Genomic DNA, 22,685 nt, shown 5'->3' with positions numbered 1-22,685 from the left:
TGATTGGATGAGGCTGAGAGGAAAGGCCTATTATTATTGGGTAGATTGGACGTCGATCAAAAATGCAGGCGGAATGGTTACGTCATCGGAATGTCACTCGACCTCCCCTCAATCTCTGCACGAACTGTCAATCAAGATTGAGAATCCGCCCCTCTGCCATGGCAATTGGTGGGAGGATGAAGGTCGCTTTGGAGTATTATTGGCTAACAGTAATGTCAATCTAAAACAAGGCGAGGAGGCCAAGCGGAGCAGGAGAGCATGGCACCTTGCTATTGGCTGATTCAGCTGCCAGTCTGGGAGAGGGGCGGGGAGTTGTGGGAGTGACGGTTTGGGCCTAGTTGATATTTTTGTTGTGAGGGGAAACAGTAGCTTGGAGAGAGAGAGAGAGAGAGAAGAAAAACACCGGAGGGGAAAAAAGGTCAAACGAAAGACGGAGGCGAATCGGAGACAGAAGGACGGGGGCCGGACAACTGGGAACGTAAAATAAAATGATTCTAGCATTTTATTTCTCTATTTAAAAGAAAAACGACGGCGTTTGCTGTGGGAGCCGGTGTTGGAGGGAAGGGAAGCGAGCCGAGCGGTTGATTTACGCCGGGCCGGGCGGCAGCTGCAGGGTACAGGCCGCTTCTCCTGCAGGGCCCTTCGCTAGTGGCCCAGTGTGTTCGGATGAGCGGCGGGGATGGCTTTAACTGACAACCATTTGGAGCAGTGGTGGGGTGAGGGGGAGAGTAATCTGCGAATTTTACATCTGAAAATCTTCCTGCTTCCTTCTGATGTCTCAATAATTTAAAGGTTTAATTCCAACTAGATTTAAATTATCCGCGCTTAAATAAACAGAAATGAATTTTTTGGTAAATATTTTAACGTGAGAAGTTTGATATTTTTTTGGTGAAAATAATTTTGGTTGGTCGAGTTGATGTCCAGATTTACTGCACGTCTATTTTTATGTCACGGTTAAATGGAAACATAAGATTTTGGATTCAGTGTGTTTCCAACATTTGTTTTTTTTTTCCTGCCTCTCTGAAGTAATATTTAAAATTTCATTGGTCCAAAGCATTGTTTTTCATTTGCGTTACCCATTAATTTGTGACCCGGTTTGGCCGAGAAGTGTCAACTGCTTGGCAATGGCAGAAATGTCATATGAAGCGTTCCCCTCCTCATCCACACTTCTTAAACATACTCTCCTTTTCTTTCACTTTCTCTACCTGCTACAACCCCCCTCCCCCACCCACCTAATTGCGACAAGGGTCAGGTTGTATTTTGATTTTGGACGTCTAATTTTCTGTAAATACCCAAAATGGCTTGCATAGAATGATTTTTTTTAAACCAAACTGATATCCCATGCATTGTTTTTGGGGGGGTGGTGGTCTTGGGTCTAGAATGTGATTTAACTAGGTACTTTACCTTTAACAAAATAAAAACAGAATTACCTGGAAAAACTCAGCAAGTCTAGTGAGGCCCAACGCAAACTGGAGGAACAGCACCTCATCTTCCGACTAGGCACTTTACAGCCTTCTGGGCTGAATATTGAATTCAACAACTTTAGATCTTAAACCCCCCTCCCCCCATCCCCACCCCGTTTCTTTTCCCCCCCCACCCGCCTTTTTTTTCAATAATTTATATAGATTCTTCTTTCCCCACCTATTTCCATTATTTTTAAATCTAAAACTAAAACCTTTAGTCTTTCCACCCCACCCCCACTAGAGCTGTACTTTGAATATCCTGTCTTGCATTCTTAATTAGCACTTTTCTCAGACAAAGACCACCACCTTCAACACCTCTTTGACCCTTTTGTCTCTGACATCTTTTGATTATCTGCTCACACCACACCCTCAATGTGTCTCTTCCCCCCCACCCACCTTAAACCAATTTATATTTCTCCCTTGTTGAAACTATGCTTCAGTTCTGCTGAAGGGCCATGAGGGCTCGAAACGTTGACTGATTTCTTCTCCGCCGATGCTGCCAGACTTGCTGAGTTTTTCCAGGTAATTCTGTTTTTATTTTGTTTTGGATTTCCAGCATCCGCAGTAGCTTTTAGCTTTTTGTTTTTACTTTACCTTTAAGATTGCTGCCCAGCTACTGCTTGTGGAGTGGCCCAAATCAGTGCATCCTGAAGTCTGCTGGAGCCTGTAAGAAGATTCTTTACGTTGCTGGTTGTTTTTCTTTCAACAAAGATGTAGTTTATTGTGAAAGGCTCCAAGAAGGATGTGCCATCCATGGCTAACTAAGGAAGCTAAGGGTGGTATCAAATTGAAAGAAAAGGTATACAATGTTGTGAAGATTAGTGATAGGCCAGAAGATTGGGGAAAATATTAGAAACCAGATGACTTAAGGATGACTTTAAAAAAAATAGAGGGAGAAATTATAGTATGGGAGTAAAGTAGTAAGCAATCTAGAAACAGATGATAAGAGCTTCTACAAGTATAAAGAAGAGAGTAGCTAAAGTAGGTGTTTGTCCCTTAGAAGATGAGACTGGGGAATTAATAATCGGAAACAAGGAATTAGCAGAGGCTTTGAACAAGTATTTTGTATCTGTCTTCACAATATTTTAAAAAATTAATTTGCAGGATACGGGCTTCACTGGCTGGGCCAGCATTTATTGCCCATCCCTAGTTGCCCTTGAGTGCCAGACACAGAAAGCGTTCCAATAATAATAGGGGAGAATCAAGGGGCAAAAAGAAGGGAGAAATTTAGAACAATCACGATCACTAGAGAAAAATTACTAGGAAAACTAATGGGACTAAAGGCCGACTATTACTTTGGGCTGACAGTCTGCGTCCTGTCTTAAAAGAAGTGGCTTCAGAGATAGTGTATGCATTGGTTGTAGCCTTGCAAAATTCCCTAGATTCTGGAAGGGTCCTAGTCAATTGTAGAACTGAAAATCTATTCAAGTAAGCAAAGAAGGAGACAGAAAGGAAACTATAGGCCAGTTAGCTTAACATCTGTCATCAAAAACATGCTGGAATACATTATTAAGGAACCAGTAGCAGGACATTTAGAAAATCATGCTGACTCTGCCTGATTATATTATGAGAGGAAATAGTGTTTGACAAATTTATCAGAATTCTTTGAGGACGTAACAAGCAAGGCGGATGAAGGGCAACCAGTAGCTGTTGTATTTGGATTTCCAAAAGGCATTTAGTAAGAAACCACGTAAAAAGTTACTGTACAAGATAAGAGCTCATAGTGTTGGGAGGTATATCCATGTTAGCATGGTTAGAGGATTAGTTAATGAACAGGAAACAATTGGATAAATGGGTATTTTCAAGTTGGCAAACTGTAACTATCTGAGTGCCGCAGGGATCAGTGCTGGGGCTTCCACTATTTACAATCTATAATGAATTTGATGAAGGGACCAAATTCATTGTAGCCAAATTTGCTGACGATACAAAGGTAGGTAGGAAATAAGTTGTGATGAGGACATACACAATCTGCAAAGGGATATAGAAAGATTGTAAGTGGGCAAAAATTTGGCAGCTGGAGTATAATATGTGAAAGAGTGCGGTTGTCCACTTTGGCAAGAAGAATAGAAAAGCACTATATTTATTAAATGGAAAGAGGCTGCAGAATGCTGTGGTATAGAGGGATCTGGATGTCCTTGTACATAAATTCCAAAACATTGGCATGCAGGTACAGCGAGTGCTTAGGTAGGGAAATGGAATGTTAGCTTTTATTGCAAGGAGGAAAGAGGATAAAAGTAGGGAAGTCTTGCTACATCCGTACAGGGTATTGGTGAGAGTTCACCTAGAGGATGCTGCACAGTTTTGGTTTCTTATTCAAAGAGGTATATACTTGCTTTGGAAGCAATTCAGAGAAGTTCACTAGATGGATTCCTGAGATGAAGGAGTTGTTTTATGAGGAAAAGTTGGAGAGTAGGCTGAGCCTGCAGAAGAATGAGAGGTGACCTTATTGAAAATGTCAGATTCTGAGGGAGCTTGATGGGTTAGATACTGAAAGGATGTTTTCTCTCGGTAGGGGGGTTGGAGGGGAATCTAGAACTACTGGACACAGTTTAAAAACAAGAGGCCTCCCAGAGATGAGGAGGCATTTCTTCTTTCAGATACTATTTAGTCTTTGGAATTCTCTTCCACAGAGAGCTGTGGAGGCTGGGTCACTGAATATATTCAAGGCTGAGTTACAGATTTTTAATAAACAAGAGAGTCCAGGGTTACTGGGGGGGCAGGCAGGAAAGTGGAGTTAAGGCCACAATCTGATCAACCGTGGTCTTATTGAATGGCAAGTAGATTTGTTGGGCCAAATGGCCTACTATTTCTGTTCTTGGATAGGCCAGGTTGCCTGCATAGCAGGAGCAACAGGAAATAATTGGCATTCTTTCTCTTTAAACTTAAGTAATGAATTGTTTGTAATTTACAAGTATTAGGAGTATTAGATGCAAGATATGCATGTGTTTTGTAGCATTGCTTGTAGTAATTCAGATGGTTCACTGTTTTAGGGGGAAAAGAGTTTTGCTGCTAAGCCGGGAGCTGTGTCTCTGAGGCCACAAAGTCTAATTGTTAAGTAAACAAGCTCAGGCCAATCATTTAATTATCTTGTCTGAGACTGGGAAGTGCTTATAATATTTAGGCTTCAAACCATTGGCTGTTACAAATTTGGAAGAGAGCAATCGTTGTGCCTGGATGAAGAAAATGTCCCCTTTGCTACCCCCCCCCCCCCCAACCCTGTGCTGATGTGGTGGGAATGAGAATTGTCTTTGATGTAAAAAGAATGTATATTATGTATTGTGATCGAATTAGATTTTAAACCATGTGTTCAAATTAAGTTGTAAGCTAGTGTATGTATTACTATATTCAGGATCTTTGGTAATAACTGTGATAAATCCCAACTAAAAGAATAGCTATAGAACTCCTCAGTAGAAAAAATTAAATTGTCATGTATTGATTCTTCATACTTCAGAAACAGTGTTTTTTAGCATTCACAAGAGTACTTTAATCCCTGGTGTTCTAGGTGCCAACGTTGGCATTCACCTGGGTTAGATGGTTGTGGGTTCAATCCTCAACCCAGTGATTTCCATAACCTGGGCTAACACCACTGTAGTAGTGAGAGTGCACTGCACTATCAAAGATGCCACCTTTCAGGTGAGGCATTAAAATGAGGTGTAAGAGAACCTATGGCACCATTCAAGGAAGACCAGAGGTGTTTTCCTGGTATCGTCACTAAAAATAATTGAATTGGTCATGTATCCTGTTACGCTTGTGGGACTTTATAAATTAGCTGCTGTGTTTTCCTGTATGAGAACATTGACTGCACTTCAAATGCTTTGACTGAAATGTTTTGAGATGGCCTAAAATTGTGAAAGGCTTTAGGCACAAGTCCTTTCTCCCTCGACCCCTTCATTTGAAAGAAATATCTATTTTTAACCTTGCCAGTTTCTGCCTGAACCTTCAGGAGAACCTTGGAAAAATATTGTTGATGCTAAACCATCATTGTTAATGATGACGGTTAACCTTGGTGTATAACAAATCTGCCACTTTTTTTAAGGAGGGGAATTTATGTTCAGCCTTTGCTTTTGAATGCCTGCTTGGTCGGATTTTCCTGTGGGTGGTACCTTGACTGCATTTTTTTCCTCCAATGATTTTTTTTTCAATTTACTGCATTGACGTGTATTTTTCCAGATAGATGTTTGTAACTTAGCAATGGCCAATTAAGTAAAGAGCTGGGCTAAGTTTATGTGAGGAAGTATTTTTTTTATCCAAAGAGGCTGGGAATTGTTTCCTTTTGTTTGTAGCCAGGAATGTCTTAGTTCCCAAGAGGAGAAAATACAGTTCTCTTTACTGAGACAGCCCTGGAGGTAATGGTAAGGAGGATTGACATTTTTGACTGCCTGGGGAACCTGCCTCAGAAAACAACAGTTATGACAGTGTGGACCAGATTATTTGCCCAAATTCCGAAATGACAATTGAACCCTTAATTTTCATTACTCTGCGAAGGCTACCACATGCCAAGCTAACAATAGAAGGAAAACAAAATTATTCAAAAACAAGATTTCTTGAAGTACTAAATGTCGCACTGGACACCTTTTTAACATTATTTAGAATTGGCAAGCGTGTGTTATGCAACTGGTTTTATAAGCATTCATTGCTGATGTCATTCCAGTGATGCAACACATTAAAATTTGTAGAGCAGCAAAGATACGCCCCATGAGTTTGTTCCACAGAACAGTTCAGGCTTCCTGCTCCACAGCAAATACCTATAATAAAAACAAATCAGGCATAAGGCCTTTGCCCAGTTCAAGGCCAGTGCATGACTGTGGCACTGCCACACAGAAACAGGAGTTCATTTGTCATGTGTCTAGCTTTCCGGAAAGCTTTTGATAAAGCTCCACATGAAAAGCTGTTAAGGTAAGGAAGCAGAGGATGCTAGTTTTATCAAGGTGGAAGCAAGTTACTGACTTTGTTACCTGGTAGCAGACAGAGAATATGGCTAATGGGTCTATACATAAATGGATTTGTTTGCTTTGAAGCCTCGATTATTCGCTACTAATGACTTCGGTAATAGACTAGAGAACCATACATCCAGGTTGCCGATGAGAGGGTTCACTCGATTGATTCCTGGGATGAAGAGGTGATCTTATGAGGAAAGGTTGAACAGGTTGGGCCTGTATCCATTGGAGTTTAGAAGAATGAGAGGTGATCTTATTGAAGTGTATAAGATCCTGAGGGGACTTGACAGGGTGGATGCTGAGAGGCTGTTTCCCCTTGTGGGGGAGACGAGGACTAGGGGACACAGTTTTAAAAATAAGGGGTACCCCATTTAAGACAGGGATGAGGAGAAGCTTCCCTCTCTGAGGGTTGAGTTTGTGGAATTCTCTTCCCAGGAGAGCAGTGGAGGCAAAATCATGGAATGTTTTAAAGGCTGAGTTAGATAGATTCTTGATTGACAAGGGAGTCAAAGGTTATGGGGAGTAGACAGGAAAATAGAGTTGAGGTTGCAATCAGATCAGCCAGGCTCGAGGGGCTGAATGGCCTACTACTCCTGATTCGTATGTTCAACAAAGCTTTGTGGGATAATAAGTAGTGTAGATGAGTAACATTATGAAGAGCAATTTGATAGATTAAGCAAGTGGTGCACAAAACTGTGGCAGATAGACTGCAATACAGTAAGTGTGAGGTCATCCATTTTGTGCAAAAGGATAGATCCTAGTTTTTTTTAAATGGTAAGTTAGGAACTGTGGCAGTCCAAAGCGATTTAGGGATTTGTATACACAGATCAATAAAATGTAGTGGTCAGGTATGAAAAATAATCAAAGGCTAATATTCGTTTTGTTTAGAGGGCTAGAATATAAGGGGGAGAACGTTTTCCTACAGTCATACAAAGCCCTGCTTTCTCCACTTCTAATATATTGTGCCCTTTTCTGGACACCGCATCTTTGAAAGGATATTTTGGCTGTGGAAGGGTGCTCCAAGGTTAAATTATGAAGAGAGATTACATCATCGAGGGCAGTGATTCTTGGAATATAGATGGTTAAGCATAGAGTGGTTACAGCGCAGAAAGAGGCCATTAGGCCCATCATGACTGCACTGGCTCTCTGAAGACACAATTTACCTAGTGCTCCATGTAGCCCTACATATTATTCCTTTTCAGATAATAATCCAATTCCTTCTTAAATGCCTTGATTGAACCTGTCCCCACCATACCCTCAGGCAGTGCGTCCCAGATCCCAAACACTCACTGTGTGAAAAATGTTTTTCTCATGTCTTGATTGCTTCTTTTGACAATTACCTTAAATTCTTGCCCTCTTGTTCTCGATCCTTCCACCAATGGGAACAATTTCTCCCTATCTATCCTGTCCAGACCCATGATGATTTTGAATGCCTGTATCAAATCTACTCTCAACCTTCTCCAAGGAAAACAGCCCCAACCCCTCCAATCTATCTGCATAACTTAACTTTCTCCTCGCTGGAACCATATTCGTGAATCTTTTCTGCACTCTCTCTAATGCTGCCTTCACATCTTTTGTAAGGTGTGGTGCTCAGAACTGAACAAAATACTGCAGTTGCAACTGAACCGGTGTTCTGTACAAGTTTTAACAAGTTAAAGAGTGATTGTGATTGGAAGTTTTTAGGATTTTGAAAGGGGAATTGATAGGGCAGATTCAAAAATGTTTTCTACTCATGGGGAAAGTTCTGGGCCATTCAGGTGAGAAGTTAGAAAATACTTCATCACACTGGGTGGTAGAAGTGTGGAACACTCAAAAAGCAGTGATGCTAGTTAATATAATTTTAAATTGGAGATCAAGAGGCTTTTGCTGAATGAGGATTTTTTTTTCCATTCACGGGATGTGGGCTTTGCTGGCTGGGCCAGCGTTTATTGCCCATCCCTAGTTGCCTTTGAGAAGGTGGTGGTGAGCTGCCTCCTTGAACCGCTGCAGTCCATGTGGTGTAGGTACACCCACAGTGCTGTTAGGAAGGAAGTTCCAGGATTTTGACCCAGCGCCAGTGAAGGAATGGCAATATATTTCCAAGTCAGGATGGTGAGTGACTTGGAGGGGAACGTCAAGGTGGTGGCATTCCCGTCTATCTGCTGCCCTTGTCCTTCAAGGTGGTAGTGGGTTTGGAAGATGCTGTCTAAGGAGCCTTGGTGAATTCCTGCAGTGCATCTTGTAGATGGTACACACTGCTGCTACTGTGCATCAGTGGTGGAGGGAGTGAATGTTTGTGGATGTGGTGCCAGTCAAACAGACTGCTTTGTTCTGGTGTCCAGCTTCTTCAGTGTTGTAGGAGCTGCACTCATCCAGGCAAGTGGGGAGTATTCCATCACACTCCTGACTTTTGCCTTGTGGATGGTGGACAGCCTTTGGGGAGGAGGCGAGTTATTCGTCACGCGATTCCTTGCCTCTGGCCTGCTCTTGTAGCCACAGTATTTATATGGCTAGTCCAGTTCAGTTTCTGGTCAATGGTAACTCCCCCGGATGTTGATAGTGGGGGATTCAGTGATGGTAATGCCATTGAATGTCAAGGGGCGATGGTTGGATTCTCTCTTGTTGGAGATGGTCATTGCCTGACACTTGTGTGGCGTAAATGTTACTTGCCACTTGTCAGCCCAAGCCTGGATATTGTCCAGGTCTTGCTGCATTTGGACATGGACTGCTTCAGTATCTGAGGAGTCACGAATGGTGCTGAACATTGTGCAATCATCAGCGAACGTCCCCACTTCTGACCTTGTGATGGGAGGAAGGTCATTGATGAAGCAGCTGAAGATGGTTGGGCCTAGGACACTACCCTGAGGAACTCCTGCATGATGTCCTGGAGCTGAGATGACTGACCTCCAACAACCACAACCAGCTTCCTTTGTGCTAGGTATGACTCCAACCAGCGGAGAGTTTTCCCCCTGATTCCCATTGACTCCAGTTTTGCTAGGGTCCTTGATGCCATGCACGGTCAAGTGCTGCCTTGATGTCAAAGGCAGTCACTCTCGCCTCACCTCGGGAGTTCAGCCCTTTTGTCCATGTTTGAACTAAGGCTGTAATGAGGTCAGGAGCTGTGTTGCCTGGCGGATGCAAACTGGGCATCATTGAGCGGGTTATTGCTAAGCAAGTGCCGCTTGATCGCACTGTTGATTGATCCCTTCCATTACTTTACTGATGATGGAGAGTAGACTGATGAGGCAATAATTGGCCGGGTTGGATTTGTCCTGCTTTTTATGTACAGGGCATACTTGGGCAATTTCCTACATAGCCTGGTAGATGTCAGTGTTGTAGCTGTATTGGAGCAGCTTGGCTAGGGGCGCGGCAAGTTCTGGAGCACAATTCTTTAGCACTATTGCCGGAATGTTGCCAGGGCCCATAACCTTTGCAGTATCCAGTGCCTTCAGCTGTTTCTTGATATCATGTGGAGTGATTCGAATTGGCTGCAGACTAACATCTGTGATGCTATGGACCTCCAGAAGAGGCCGAGATGGATCGTCCACTTGGCACTTCTGGCTGAAGATCGTTGCGAATGTTTCAGCCTTATCTTTTGTATTGCTGTGCTGGGCTCCTCCATCATTGAGAATAGGGATATTTGTGGAGCCACCTCTTCCAGTGAGTTGTTTAATTGTCCACCACCATTCACGACTGGATGTGGCAGGATTGGTGAGCTTAGATCAGGTCCGTTGGTTGTGGGATCGCTGAGCTCTGTCTATCACTTGCTGCTTATACTGTTTGGCACGCACGTAGTCCTGTTTTATAGCTTCACCAGATTGAAACCTCATTTTTAGGTATGCCTAGTGCTGCTCCTGGCATGCCCTCCTGCACTCTTTTGGCCCACAGCCCCTCAATGATGCCCAGTCTTGAGTTGCTAGATCTGTTCGAAATCTATCCCATTTAGCATGGTGATAGTGCCACACAACACGATGGCGGATATCCTCAACGTGACAGCAGGACTTCGTCTCCACAATGACTGAATCTGCGGTGGCCACTCCTACTGATACTGTCATGGACAGATGCATCTGAGGCAGTCAGGTTGGTGAGGATGAGGTCAAGCATGTTGATCCATCACCACCTGCAGACCCAGTCTAGCAGCTATGTCATTTAGGGCTCAGCCAGCTCGGTCAGTAGTGATGCTACCGAGCCGCTCTTGGTGATTGAAGTCCCCAATCCAGAGAACATTCTGCGCCCTCAGTACTTCCTCCAAGTGATATTCAGCATGGAGGAGTACTGATCATCAGCTGAGGGAGGGCAGTACATGGTAATCAGCAGGAGCTTGCCCATGTTTGATCTGATGCCATGAGACTTTATGGGGTCCGGAGTCAATGTTGAGGACTCCCAGGGCAACCCCCGCCTGACTGTATACCACTGTGCCGCCACCTGTGCTGGGTCTGTCCTGCCGCTGGGACAGGACGTACCCAGGGATGGTGATGGTGGAGTCTGGGACATTATCTGTAAGGTATGATTCCGTGAGGATGACTATGTCAGGCTTGACTAACCTGTGAGACAGCTCTTCCCAATTTTGGCACTAGCCCCCAGATGTCAATAAGGAGGTCTTTGCAGGGTCGACAGGGCTGCGATTGCTGCTGCCTTTTCTGGTGCCTAGGTCGATGCCGGTGGTCCGTCCGGTTTCATTCCTTTTTTGTCATTGTATTGGCTTGTTACAACTGAATGGCTTGTTAAGCCATTTCAGAGAGCATTTAAGAGTCAACCACATTGCTGTGGGTCTGGAGTCACATGTAGGCGACCATACCAGGTGAGGGGGGCAACAGATTTCTTTCCTTAAGGGACATTAATGAACCAGATGGGTTTTTACAACAATCGGCAATAGTTTCATGGTCAGCATTGGACTTTTAATTCCAGATTTTTTAATTGAATTCAAATTCCACCATCTGCCGTGGTGGCATTCAAACCCAGGTCCCCAGAGCATTACCGTGGGTCTCTGGATTTCTAGTCCAGTGACAATACCACTACGCCATCACCTCCCCAATGCAGCTGGATGGAATTAGGATACAGATCGGCCATGATCTCATTGAATGGTGGAACAGGCGTATAGGCTGAATACAATATGTTCCTACTGTAGTGATGTCCAGCTAGGTAGTGAGTGCAGTGCCACAGAGACTGATGTTGGGACTTCTACTGTTCCTAATCTTTATATGGATTCAGAACAAATTTAGTCAGATTTGCAGATGCTCAGCTGTGGGAGAGGGCAATTAACACTATAAAGGCAGTAACTAAGGAGAGTAACTTCCTAACTCTCAAAAGCCTGTCCAACATCTACAAGGCACAAGTCAGGAGTGTGATGGAATATTCTCCACTTGCATGGATGAGTGCAGTTCCAACCACATTCAAGAAACTTGCCGCTATCCAGGACAAAGCAGTCTGCTTGATTGACATCCCATCTACCATCTTCAACATTCGCTCCCTCCGCCACAGAAGTGCCAGGCAATGAGCATCTCCAGCAAGAGAGAATCTAACCATCATCCCTTGACATTAAGTGGCATTACCATGGCTGAATCCCCCACTATCAACATCCTGGGGGGGTTACAGAAACTGAACTGCACCAGCCATATCAATACTGTGACTACAGGAACAAACCAGAGACTAGGAATCCTGTGGCGAGTAACTCGCCTCCTGACTCCCCAAAGCCTGACCACTATCAGGGGTGTGCTGGAATACTCTCCACTTGCCTGGGTGAGTGCAGCTCCAACAACACTCGAAGCTTGACACCATCCAGGGCAAAGAAGCCTGCTTGATTGGCACCCCTTCCACAGACATCCACTCTCTCCACACCTGATGCACAGTGGCAGTATTGTGTACCATCTACAAGATGCACTACTGCAATTCACCCAAGGGTCCTTTGACAGCACCTACCAAACCCATGATCTCTACCGCCTAGAAGGACCAGGGCAGCAGATGATTGGGAACACCAATCCCCTTTGGAGGTTGGAGGTTCCCCTTCAAGCCACATACCATTCTAACTTGGAACTATATCATCATATCTTTATGCTATATCCTTCGCTGCCAGTAGGTCAAAATCTGGAGCTCCCTAACAGCACTGTGGGTGTACCTGCACCACATGGACTGCAGTGGTTCAAGAAGGCAGATCACCACCTTCTCAAGGGCAATTAGGGAAAGGCAGTAAATGCTGGCCCAGCCAGTGATGCCCACATCCCGTGAAAGAATTAAAAAAAAAAGAACTACAGAAGAACTTGACAATATTTACAAGTGAACAGGACAATGGTTGATGATTGTTCATGGGAACCTTGGGAAATATAATACATTTTGTATTAAAACCAAGGTATTGCACATTAGAAGGCTGAATGTAAAATGAATTACTCAATGAATGGGATTAAACGAACTGGAAAAGAGATTATTCAGGACCTGGGAATGACAAACCCAGCACTCAGTATGTTCACAGATTGCAGAACAATATGTCAATAAAGCCAATAGAATTCTGAACTCTACAATTTTGTCAATTGCGTGGGGTGCAAGTTTGAGGCCAAAGTGCTGTAACTGTATGGTATAACTTTAGCTTCTGGTCTTCAATCTCTGGATCTGTACAAAGGATAATAATTTTGATCTTTAGTGTCAGAAAATTGAGTTATTGGGAAGGGAAGGAAAATTCAATCCTAAGCTTTGAAAAACCATAAATGAGAAGGAAGCTTTATTTATGCATATAAATTGCTTAAGTTAAATTAAACTGTGAAGAAGTTGACAGTTGATAGAGAAACAGTTCTCATTGGCAGAAAGGTAGAGAACCAGAGGAAACTGATTAAAGGTGATTGGCAAATCCAGCGGTGACAAGAGGAAAAACCTTTTTACGCAGCGAGTAGAGTCAGATGCAATTTCAAAAAGAGGTTGGATCATTACGTGAAGAGAAAAATGTTGTAGAGCCACAGGGAGTGAGATTGTAGAGCCACATGGAGTGGGAACGACTAGAGAGCTGGCATAGACACGATGAGCCGACTGACCACCACCTGTGCTGTATTTTAGGAAGTGATTATTTTCCAGTGACTGTAGTGGAGGCATAAACTCTGGTTTGTTTGTTTTGTGGAACTGGAAACTGATGAAAGGATGGCCTAAATTGTATGCGTAGCCTCATCTGCACTGTTATCTTTTTATGTGCTGAAAGAGCTCCTTCATAAAGACTTAATTTGTGATTTGTCCTTGCTGCTTGTAAAATTCTAGATTGGAGTATTATAACCCAACAGCAGAGAATATGGCCTAGGTTTTCGATTGGAACACTGACAGGAATATGTTTAATATAAATAGGTTACAATGCTATTTGCAGGAACCAGAGAGAATTAGATAATTGTTGTTTTTTTAAATAATGTGCAGGGTTACAGGGAGAAGGCAGAGAATGGCACTAGGTAAATTGCTCATTTGGACAGCTGGTGCAGACATGATGGGCCAAATGGCTGCCTCCTGCGCTGTAACAATTCTGTGAACTTAATTTTTTAGCAATATTGAAGGCTATCTTAAAGTAAGCCGACCAAAAAAAAAAATCAGTAATTGAACTGTGGAATTCCCTACATCCTTCAGGCTTTCCTTCCTACTATAGCCTACTGGCTTTTAAAAGCCCAAATTAAGGTATTCTTATGAAATTATATTTTTTCTCCATCCCTGGCTATGTAATCACCGTGAGCTTTGGCTTTTCAGCTAGGACTTTCGCATTTTTATAAATGCAGGTAAGGGGCCATTTATGCAATAAATTTGTACCTTACTCCTTGAAACAGTTCGAGGGGATATGTTTCTAGCTTCTGTCATTTTTTTAGTGTATGGCAAGCATGCTTTGAGCCGTAAGCCCAAGTGCTGGTGAAGTGTTGATAGTGTATTTCAGCGTGATGAATTAAAAATACTGTATGACAACCAATTTGTGCTGGCACAGCACTGAAGTGTATTGGCTGAAAAGTTTTTTTGTCCCTAATGTGTTGGCATCAAGACACTCGTCTAGTAACAATACTGGAATGGGTCAAGCCCATAAGTTTCCATATTTTCTGTCCTAACCAAACGAATTCTGGAATCTGGGTTTACATTCAGCACAGTGAGCTGTTGATAAAATGGGTCTTTTCACAATATTCATATTGATTTTAAAGTGGAGCTGAGAAAAAATATATAAACTAAATAATACTTTTTTTTTTCAGAATTTTAAACAATGATTCCCAGAACCCACTTTCTCTTCCAGTTTTCTGATCCTTTGGCCTTTTACCTTTGGAATATCAGAAGTAAAAATGGATCCTGTGTATGAGATATAGCAATTTTTAAATTGATTTATTTATTGTGAGGCTATGTCATGCCTGGCGCAGTTTGATAAATAGCCCAATGAGTAAAGCAAGCCATAAGTCATTCTCAACTTTGTCATTTTTGTTATCTTCTGAAGCTCGTGTCATTTTATCATTTGTCAGCCCTGACAAGGTGACAAGGACATGCTCTATTTATGTTGTGTGGGTTTTTAAAATTGCTTCAAAGGCTTTTTCAACCCCCACCCCCTCCCCTACCACCACGATACCCCCACAAACTTTTGTGCCACTCTCAACCTCCAAGTGCTGGATTCACTCAGTGGCAACACATACTACTCTTTGAGTTAGAAGTTATGGGTTCAACACCCACAGCAGGAATTGAGTTTATAATCTAGATTGGTGCTCCCATGCATTATTTAGAGAATGCTGCAGAGTCAAGTTGCCAATTTTTGGATAATGCATGTTCAGGTGGATGCAAAGTATCTTGATTTTCAAAGATCAAAAAAATTATTGCAGTATCTTGGTTAACATTTATCTCTCAACTCATGCCGTCAAAATAAATTAATTTGGCATTTACTTGCTGTGTGCAGATTGGCTGCTACATTTACTTGCTTAACAGTGACTACAATTTGGAATTAATTTGTTGGCTGTAAACCACTTTGGAATGTCCTGACAATGTGAAATGAAGTATATTAATGCAAACTTACTCTTCTAACTATTTTAATCAAATTGGTATATTCTAATTTGTCTTCTCTCCCATCAACTTTGATGTCTTGCAATTCTTTACTCTTGGGTGTCCATGTGTAGAATGCTACCGTCCAAATTCCTGGCAGTGTTTTTTTGAGACCAGGTGATGAAAAAATCAGCTTGCAGTGGGTTTACTTTAAAACTTTACTTTCCCTCACTATTTATAAATACCTGCTGTCAACTTTGAACCTCCATGTGGCCTGTGGTGCTTGAGTTGCCTATGATGTGAGCCCTTTGTTCAGTTATGCCTATAACTTCACTGTTCCAGATCATGAATGCTTAAAGCAGTGGTATCTTACCAGCATGTTTTAAATTATCATTGTTAACATTGATGTACCTGGGGTTTATCTTTACTCAATTTATCTCTTACTCAATAAAATGTGTCCTTCCAATGCACTTGGACTTGCTATAAGTGCAAGTTGCATAGATGCTATGACACGGTAGATGGTGTGTGCTAGGCGGATCAAATCCATGAGGGAAACTTGATCAAGCTATCACAATGGTTTTGCAATTAGTATTTATTTTGAGATGTGCACAGTGAATTCAGAAGTAATAAGTCCATCAAGACTTTAGAGTTTAAAAAAAAACTAAATTAAAATATTTTTTAACAAAAGAAAAGGCTTCAAACACATACATGGTACTACAAATTGCTACTATAACATCTCCTAAAATTCCTAATTAACCTGACTCCCAGTTACACCCACTTTAAGGCAACAGTCCAAAAATAGATTTTAGATTTTAAACAGATCCAGCAAATTAATACACTACCTTGGACAGTGGAATTCAAAATGGTTTTCTCCAACTTCAGTTTCTGTAGACAGCAGGCTTATGCACCAATAGAGGAGGCTTCATTAAGGCTACCTCACACACTTCTATTAGGTCTCTAAATGCCTTCTGCTGACACAGCCTCTTTAACCTTTATATGTTTTCTCTTCATAATATGTAAATTCTATTGTTTCATAAGTCTTTGAAACTGTATCTCCCTCATAAAAACTTTCATGTTGTCACTATATATTGTCAGTAACCCTTGGGAAAAATAAACACATTCCCTAGCTTGCTTGTTTGGCTATTTGTAAACAGACTGAAATCCCTTTGAAATCCAAATCCCCCTTCACCTATCTAAAAATGCAAATTCCCTTCATACCTTACATGCTAAGACCCCAACCATGTTTACCTACTTAGCATTTTAAAGACACTTCTACACCTTACTTATTTTGGTAACTTCAACTTGCAGTCTGCATGGCTACAAAATGTAATTAAATCACACACAGACCCAACCACTTATCCCCATAAATCTACTTTATAATAAACCAGAAAAATATTATCATACTTTCATGACAATGTGAATATTTTTAAAAGCACTGAATTTACTGCCTGACTATAGTGCATGTCTGGGAGAAGCCGAGACCTAAAATTTAAAGACTAATCCATCTAACACATACCCCCACGAGTCCCAATGCCAGCTGTAGGTTTCTAATGGGAAATGAAAATATATCAATGGGTCTAAAATTAAATGAAGACTAAAGGTAATTAGTGCAGATGAGTTAAAAAGTATCTTTTATTAAAGTTCCCCTGACTTGTTTTCATATGTATGCCGATAACACCCAGCTCACCCTCACCACCGCCCTCTGCCGATTCCTTCATTGTTGCAAAATTATCAAATTGCATATCCACCATCCAGTATTTGAGGAGCAGAAAGGACCTCCAATTAGGTATTGAGAAGGCTGAAGCCTTTAGTTTTGGTCTGCGCTCCAAACTCCATTCCCTGCCAACTTTGTCCTGGCAACAGCCTGAGACCACACCAGTCTGTTGGCAATCTTGCTATTGTATTTGACTTGATGAGCTTTGGACCATATATTTGCTCCATCACTAAGACCACCTATGTAACATGGCCCAACTTCGCTCATGTCTCAGCTTATCTGCTGAAATCCTCATTCATGCTTTTTAATCTCTAGACTTAACTATTCCAACACACTCCTGGCTGGTTTCCCACATCATACCCTCACTAAACTTGAGATCATCTAAACTCACCTTGTTTCTTAGCTTGCACTACTGGACAGTGAAATTCAAAATGGCTTTCCCTAACTTCAATTTCTGTAGACAGCAGCCTTATACACCAATGCTGGAGGCTTCATTAAGGCTATTTCTCACACTCCTGTTCACTTGTCAACCCCATGCTTGCTGACCTACATTGGCTCCATCAAGTAACATTTAATTTTAAAATTCCTGTCCTTGTTTTCACATTCCTCCAAGGGCCTCGCCCCTTCCTATCTCTTATCTCTTCCAGCCTCACAATCCTCAACGATATCTGTGCTCATCTATTTCTGGATTCTTGAGCATCCCTGATTTTAATCACTTTTGTGGCTGTGCCTTCAGTTACTTAAAAAGGGAGGCAGAGAGAAAACAGAGAATTATAGACCAGTCAGCCAGACGTCGGTAGTGGGGAAAATTCTAGAGTCCATTATAAAAGATTTAATAGCTGAGCTCTTGGAAAACAGTGGCAGAATCGGACAGAGTCAGCATGGATTTATGAAAGGGAATCATGCTTGACAAATCTACTGGAATTTTTCGAGGATATAACTAGTAGAGTTGATGAGGGGGAGCCAGTGGATGTGGTTTATTTGGACTTTCAGAAGGCTTTCGACAAAGTCCCACATAAGAGATTGGCGTGTAAAATTAAAGCGCATGGGATTGGGGCTAGTGTATTGAGATGGATAGAAAACCGGTTGGCAGACGGGAAACAAAGAGTAGGAATAAATGGGTCTCTTTCCAGATGGCAGGCAGTGACTAGTGGGGTACTGCAGGGATCGGTGCTGGGACCCCAGTTGTTCACAATATTTTTTATTAATGATTTAGATGAGGGAACTAAATGTAATATCTCCAAATTTGCAGATGACACAAAGCTGGGTGGGAGGGTGAGCTGTGAGGAGGATGCAGAGATGCTTCAGTGATTTGGACAAGCTGAGTGAGTGGGCAAATGCATGGCAGATCCAGTATAATGTGGATAAATGTGAGGTTATCCATTTTGGTAGCAAAAACAGGAAGGCAGATCATTATTTGAATGGCTATAAATTGAGAGCAGGGAATGTGCAATGAGACCTGGGTGTCCTCGTACACCAGTCACTGAAGGTAAGCATGCAGGTGCAGCAGGCAGTAAAGAAGGCATGTTGGCCTTCATAGCCAGAGGATTCGAGTACAGGAACAGGGATGTCTTGCTGCAATTGTACAGGGCCTTGGTGAGACCACACCTGGAATATTGTGTGCAGTTTTGGTCTCCTTATCTGAGGAAGGATGTACTTGCTATAGAGTGAGTGCAGCAAAGGTTTACCCGACTGATTCCTGGGATGGGCCTGACATATGAGGAGAGATTGAGTCGATTAGGATTATATTCGCTGGAGTTCAGAAGAATGAGGGGGGGGGATCTCATAGAAACCTATAAAATTCTAACAGGACTAGACAGGGTAGATGCAGGAAGGATGTTCCTGATGGTGAGGGAGTCCAGAACCAGGGGCCACAATCTGAAGATATGGGGTAGTCCATTTAGCACTGAGATGAGGAGAAATTTCTTCACCCAGTGAGTGGTGAGCCTGTGGAATTCGTTAGCACAGAAAGTAGTTAAGACCAAAACGTTGTATGTTTTCAAGAAAGAGTTAGATATAGCTCTTGGGGCAAAGGGGATCAAAGGGTATAGGGAGAAAGCAGGAGCAGGCTATTGAGTTGGATAATCAGCCATGATCATAATGGCAGAGCAAGATCAAAGGGCCGAATGGCCTACTCCTGCTCCTGGTTTCTATGTTTCTACCTGGACCCTTAGCTCTGAAATACTCTCCCTACACCTTGCTTTCCCCCTTTAAAACACTCCTTAAAACCTACATCTTTGACCTGTTTGGTCATCTGACCTAAATCGCCTTATGTGGTTCAATGTCATATTTTGTTTTATAATGTGTCTTGTGACATTTTATTGCATTAAAGGGGCTAAAGAAATATAAGTTGTTGTTGGTTCATGCTGCCAGGAAAATCTGTTTTGATGTGGTGCATTAGCTGCACATTTAATTCCAATAGCTCAAATCATGCCTGATACATAGCTGTCTAAGATTTTTGACTCAAGTGAAGTACCCTCAGTCTAACCGCCTTCAACTTCATCAATTACCTTCTCTTCGTCATAAGATCAGAAATGTAGCTATCACTGTATCATTTAGCTCCATATGCTACGCCATGGCCTGGATCAATGAAGAAGCTAAGGCAGTGGTGGACAACCTGTGCCCTGCAATCTGAATGCGGCCTGTGATATATTTTGTTGACTGTTGCCCAAGTGCAGGGTTGCCAGATTCTACTTGTTTCCATACATGTAGTTTTTTATTCCCAGCCAGTATTTACTGAAGTGACACACACATAAAGCAAGGGCACATGAGGTGAGATGCATCCTGATTGCACACGACATTGACTCGGAGGGCCATGTGCTCCCTCTGCATCCAGTTAAAGTGCTGCTACGTCCAATTGGCACACCCCCGCAAATTTATATTCATGGTGTAATGGTTAGTGCACATGCCCACTTTTAGTCTTGCGGGCCCAGTGAGATGAAGGAGGGCCACTTATGCGGCCCACTCACTAGCTTAGGCTGTCCATCACTGGGCTAAGGGCTAAGTTCTCTGCAGTAAGTGGCTCACCACCTCGTTTCTCCAGCATCTACAAGTCTCATCTAAATTGTAATTTATGCCTACCAGCCTGGATAGCAGCTGCAGTATTAGTAAAAAAGCTCAACACTATCTAGGATCAAACAATAATTTGATTGGTGTTCCTGCCACTCAGTATGCACTGTAATTGTATTATGTATTATCTGTAGGAGGCACTGCAACAATTCACCATACTTTGCTCCTCCCAGCCCTGTGCCCACCACCACTGGGAAAGACCAGAGTAGCATGGAAATATCATGTTCATGTCGGCACACTATCCTGACTTGGATATCTAATATTGTATTTTTTTTTGGTTGCCGGGCCAAGATCCTACCCAAAACTATTATTGGAGTACGCTTGGCCTCAATTAGCAATAAATAAGACCATGTCAATGTTGTCCACACCCTGAAAACAATCCAAAGTGTAGAGATTGTGAGTGAGGAACCAATCTGTTCAACAATCGCAGACACATCCTGAGAACAGTATAGGTTGCACAGATAGTCTTAATATTCCTGGGAAGAGATTGGAGAGGGAAAAATTAGTGGCTCTGAATTCTAATTACTATCCAGTAACTCTTCCTGGAAAATTGTCTGGTGAGGACTGATGCCTGGTGAGGACTGAATTGAGTTTGATTGCTGTATCTGTGATTGTTGAACAGATTGGTTCCTCACTCAACCACCCTTTTAAACAAATGACAGCCAACTCTCAAGCTTGCCATGTGGAAAGGTTGAATTTTTAAAAAATCTTAAACTACCGTCAGGGACTTTTCCTCTAGCTTACCTTGTGGGAACGAGCTTTATTTCACAATCTCTAGACTTTGGATTGAAATGTAGTTTAGGTGCAGGAAGACTTGTATTTCCTCTGTCCCTCTAACATATCATGAGTGTGACTTGAAATGTTTTTCCTTGAGGCTGAATATGGAACTCATTGTTTTGTCTTACATTGCTAGTAGTTAGGGGAAAGTGCCCTGTTTATTTCATTTTCTAACCTTGTGGGTTAAAGTCCACCTCTTTTTTTAAAAAATGGTCAGACCTTTATAAGCTTGAATTAAGAATAGCCCACTCCTCCTATTCTGATAGAACTTTAGCAAAAAACAATCCATTTGGCTCATCTCTTGGTGCCAGCTCTTGGAGCTAGCTATCCATTTAGCTCCATTACTCTGCTCTTTCGTTGTATCTTGTTTTTTAAATCTAACATTTAACCTCTTTATTTTAAAAAAGAAACTGGTTGTAGATATTTCTACTATTGGTTCTGATAGGGAATGCCAGAACAATCTCCTTGATCTCTCCATTTGCTCACAAAGCAATCTTATATTTATGCCCTCTTGTTACCAACTCATTGCCCAGTAAGAATGGTTTATCCTTTTTTTATCACATCCTTTGAAAATTACCTCTAAAAGAGATCTTCAGTTTTTTTAAGTCTGGGCATATGCCAGTGTGCTCCCATATCCACCAGCTGAAGCCAACTATGTTTTAGTTTGCAATGCAAAGGACTTGGCTTTACAATAATAACAACCACTTGCATTTATATAACACTTTTTAATGTAGCAAAATGTTTAAGTTTCTTTTCAAGCCCAAAGCACTTAATAAACATAAAGCCATTCCTGTTCAGAATAGGAACTAGCTTTTAATGGGATTGGGGTAATGGGATACTGGGTAAGTGCAGGGAGTTGGGTGACCAAGAGTCAGTTGCCACTGGAGGCTCTGGCTGATGTCACCTTATGATCTTGGGGTAGGGAGGTACAGCTGTTGGCTGGGGGGTTTGGGCTGGTGGCAGCGGTTCTGATCTGGCTGCCTGAGGCCCAACCAGAATTTCCTCCACCAGTGCTCAGTAGTCCACTTAAAAGACGTGCAGCTCAAAAAGAACCTGTTTGTAGCCCTGGCTCGAACCTTCCTAACCAGTACTCACTCATCACCCTCCAACAACAAAATAAAGGAGAAAGCAATGGTTATTATCAAATAAGTTTTATATTTATAAAGCACCTCAAGAGTTTAGGATGTTCCAAAGCATTTCACAGCCATTGAAGTACTTTTGAACTGTAGTCATTGTTCTAATGTCTAATATAGCAGCCAATTTGCACACAGTAAAACCCTACTAGCAATAATAAGGTGAAAGATTAGATCATTTTGGTGTTGGTTGAGGGACAAATGTTGGTAAGGAATGGGGAACTCTCCTGTCCTTTGGAATAGAGTTCACATGAGAGGCCAGATGGAATAGAGTTCACATGTGAGGTTCAGTGCCTCATCCAAAAGACAGAATTTCCCACAACATAGCACTCCTTCGTGTCAGACTAGTTTATGTGCTTAAATCTCTGGAGTAAAGATTGAAACCATGACTTTCTGAATTGGAGGGAAGAATGCTATTAATGAGCTGAGGCTGACAACCTAGACAATGCAATACATGTAGAATAATTTTTGTGAATGGGAACTTTTAGACAAAGAAGACATTACACCTTCCATAAGTTAACAGATGTCAGTTTAAAATCAGCTGTTATCTATGGTAAATTCAACCTCCAGCAGAAGAGCTGGTTAAATACAATTGGCTTATCCTGTGACCTAACATTGAGGACTTGACTGCCCTGCTCACTCAGCTCCAGGC

General features: G+C 42.2%; 1 long non-coding RNA gene across 1 annotated transcript in view; it reads left to right on the top strand.

Annotated features, from left to right (window-relative positions):
- Positions 1 to 324: 324 nt before the first annotated feature.
- LOC144679953 (uncharacterized) overlaps positions 325 to 22,685 on the top strand; it is a 59,792-nt gene continuing 37,431 nt past the window's right edge. The window contains exon 1 of the long non-coding RNA XR_013576455.1: positions 325 to 716. This is a non-coding gene — a long non-coding RNA (uncharacterized LOC144679953). The remainder of the gene's footprint in view (positions 717 to 22,685) is intronic.

The sequence above is a fragment of the Cetorhinus maximus genome, chromosome 4 (assembly GCF_964194155.1).
Source record: "Cetorhinus maximus chromosome 4, sCetMax3.hap1.1, whole genome shotgun sequence".
NCBI classification, from domain to species: domain Eukaryota; kingdom Metazoa; phylum Chordata; class Chondrichthyes; order Lamniformes; family Cetorhinidae; genus Cetorhinus; species Cetorhinus maximus.
This window is presented reverse-complemented; position numbering and strand designations above follow the sequence as displayed.